Here is a 3,512-nt window from a genome sequence, read left to right as displayed (position 1 = left end):
AACTATTTTTGTTTCACTATTGACCGCAACCCTGACCATCTTCCTATATAAAAATAAGTTATACTTATTTGTTATAATTTCTACTTACCACACCCTCCTCCCCCCCCTCCCTTAACTATCTTTTCACATTGTATCTACGATCAACAATAAACGTCTCATTTTCCCTTTCATAATTTTGAAAGATTCATTGAAATGTTTTTTTGTATTTTTCAGAAAAAATGCCACACCTACAGGTTTAGCCGATGATATACGATTTCTCCAGGATCCCAGTTTATGAAGAGCCTAAAAATAATAATTATTGTAACAACCTCTAACAATCACGGAAAAGCCAAGAGCTTGACTCTTTAATTTAATATAATATTTGATTAATTTAATATAATATTTGATTAATTTATTATAACATGTGATTAATTTATTATAATATTTCCCCGAAAAGCTAATATCATATTGACATGTTTTTTTCGTTATCTGTGATTTGATTTATGCTACCATTGGTACAATTAGTATTACAAAAATGTCTGTTTTATTGTTCTAGGTGGAAGTATGGCTGCTGATGATCAACAAGGTATGTTTTACAATTATTTGAATTTTTTTTTTATTTATTAAAAATTGAAATGAAAAAATAAATAACTATTCTGAGACACTTAATCCACTAACAATAATTAATATAATAACGAATGATAATATTTTAAAGAGGAATCATAAACAATTATGTAAGTAAAATAGGAATATAAAATTTGAAAATAGATAAATACATGCATATTTGTACGAATGTATGTAGACATTTGTTTTTTTAAATGTATGCAAAAGATTGATCATTTAGGTGATGAATAGGGCTAAATAAATAGGGCTTTAAAGAGGTTAAGTGTTTAAGAATGCAGATGAGTAAGAAATTCCAAAAAAGGAGTTAGCACAAATCAAAGAAAGAAGCACTAAGGAAGGGATTTACGAATTGGTAAATTAAGATCTTTTGTATCAGAGGTGCGTGGAAGAATGGAAATTAAAGAGAAATATCAGAAGGTTTTTCGGTTCTAAAGGATTAGAATAAAATTATTTTGTAGTAGCAAAATAGAATAAAGATGCCCTTACTTAGAATATGAGTGCGAGCATCTCGGAACGACCTTATAAAGCAATTCACTAAACATTATTATGCTTATTCAAAGATGACAGGTGCTTCGGGAAAGAATCATGAAATCTTATGATCTGTTTGAGGGTTGAGAAAGATTTTTAGGCATTTGGGAAATGCAGTTAGATATTGTAATATCCTCTTTTATGAGAAAATAGTTATTTTTATATATAAATGATTTTAGTTAAGTTTTTATTTTATATATCAACGTTAAATATTGTTTATTTGTTGTGTTAAATCAAAAACGCAAGCTAACCAATTTTCATCGTCTATAATAAATAAGTTATTCAATACTGTTACGGCGGGTAGGGGTTCAAAAGGAACCTTTACTAGCCCAACCGTGAAAAGAAAAGTATAGGCGAATTTTGTTATTTTTGTATTTTTAAATAAGTAAACATAATAAAAAGGAACACAAAATATACAACTAGAAAAAAAAGAAAGCTTAACACTATTATAAAATTAAATTAATTGAACAAAAGAGAAAAAAAAAGTCTTATATCACCGGTGATTGATGGGACCCCGGTTGTGGTTGTTCTGAGTGGATATTCTCGTGGAAGTAGATCGACAAAAAGGACGTACGTCCACCCGCCTTGTCTTCTTGGAAGATGAGTCGAAGAAGTCCGCCCGCCGTGGCTAAGATGATTTAGCTGGCGAAGATGGGCAGAATGCTGGCCACTACGAGTGCGTAGTGAGGAGAAAATGGAGAAGATATGTGTATGCAGTGAAACGTAAAGAAGTTTTCTGTCTATTTTTCAGTATAAAAACAAAAGAAAAACATATGCCTTTTTAAACAATAAAAACATATGTCGTACAGTCGATTTTCATTTCGTTAAACGATGTGTTGGCCGCAACAAATACAAAGCCAAGATGGCGGCGCGAGTCTTTCCGAAAATAAGTTGAATCGCGGTCATGTCGAGAAGATGCAAATATTTTAAAAACTTTCTTTTAACTTCCCATCATAATTGAAATTACAATACATTTAGGAAAAAATAGAAGTTAAGAATATATATACTAAAGAAAATTATTCATAAAGGGAATCATAGGAAAAAACTCAAAATCGTATTGCTACAATCGATGTTGAGAATTAACAACGAGAGAATGGGAAGGAAGAAAACTTGGTTTTGGGGGATTCGTTGCTTAAGTGGGAGATGGATAACATTGCCTTGAAGTAGGATGTCCGGAAAATCCCTTAGCTACTCTCAGTGGAAGACTTCTAGAAAAGAGGACATCAAAGAGTCACCCAAGAAGAATAAGGGATCGCCAAACAACACACTTCGGTGGATTGTGAGTAAAAAACTGTTAGAGGACCAATGCTTTGTTTCATTAGTGTTTGTTTGTTGAAAGATTGCTTACAGCCAGTGTTGGTTTGTTGAATAAGAAGACAAAAAAAAAATCATTAAAAGAAGATTCTATGAAATTGGTTAGTTTTGTTCTACCTAAAATTATATACGTTGTAAAAGAGAAATTAATTTAATTGAGTGTTATTAAAAATAAGTGTTCTGATTGCCTAGAAACTCGCCCTGAGATTCTAGAATAAATATAATAAAATAAAAATTCTATTATTTATTTAATATAAATCTTTTTATTTGATCTTGTCATCTTCAAATCTTTACTTTAGATCAGAGAATAACTGAAAACTATTAAAATTTTCCTTTTAAATAAGTTTTTATTATTACAGTATTGATCTAAGTTAATATGAGGTTTCCAAAGGGTTTGGAACTAAGTAGTATTGTTGTAGAGGACCTTACCAATTATATTGGGAGTGCTGAATTAAGTTTGGTAGCCCTTTTATATAAATGTGATAATTTATAGATTAATGAGGGTCTCCATGTTATTGGGAAGTAAAGGAACAAGTAGTTGGACCAGATTAAGCACAATATGTCCTCACTATAACATTACTCGTTATAGCGAGAGTCCTCTGTACTATTGTATAGGAAAATGTTTTGCTAGTAAAGGAGTATTATATGATCAACAGAGCTCATAGGCAGTTTAAAAATCACAGAGGACAAGGATTGTTATTTCTTATTGGTTTATGGAAAAGTAAAGGTCTGGAATAATTTCTTATTAAGCCAAATGAGTCGTATTACCAGAATGAAAACTCGATTGGAAAGGACTAAGGAGAACATTTGGCTCAGGGAAAAAAATGAAATTGAGAATCAACTAATCTGTCCGAAGGCTTTGTTGAATTTGATAGGATGGAAATTGGTCTAAAGCCGGAAACTGTAGAAGGAGAAAGGATCATATTTAGCAGGTGAATAAGTAAATTATTTTTGGAAGACTGTTGATTGACCGTGTGTAGTATTTAAAGCGCTGATAAAGCTCATAATAAATGGTTTTATTATTATTTTTGGAAGACTGTTGATTGACTGTGTGTAGTATTTAAAGC

The 3,512-nt window shown here is 31.0% G+C and overlaps 1 long non-coding RNA gene across 2 annotated transcripts in view; it reads left to right on the top strand.

Moving 5' to 3' along the window:
- Positions 1-3,512, top strand: part of LOC106681549 (uncharacterized) — a 7,831-nt gene that overhangs the window by 3,033 nt on the left and 1,286 nt on the right. For both annotated transcript variants that reach the window (XR_010842645.1, XR_001343267.3), the window contains exon 2: positions 536-565. This is a non-coding gene — a long non-coding RNA (uncharacterized lncRNA). The remainder of the gene's footprint in view (positions 1-535; positions 566-3,512) is intronic.

This window comes from Halyomorpha halys, unplaced genomic scaffold, assembly GCF_000696795.3.
Source record: "Halyomorpha halys isolate HHAL.00 unplaced genomic scaffold, Hhal_1.1 Scaffold347.1, whole genome shotgun sequence".
Classification (NCBI taxonomy): Eukaryota; Metazoa; Arthropoda; class Insecta; order Hemiptera; family Pentatomidae; genus Halyomorpha; species Halyomorpha halys.
This window is presented reverse-complemented; position numbering and strand designations above follow the sequence as displayed.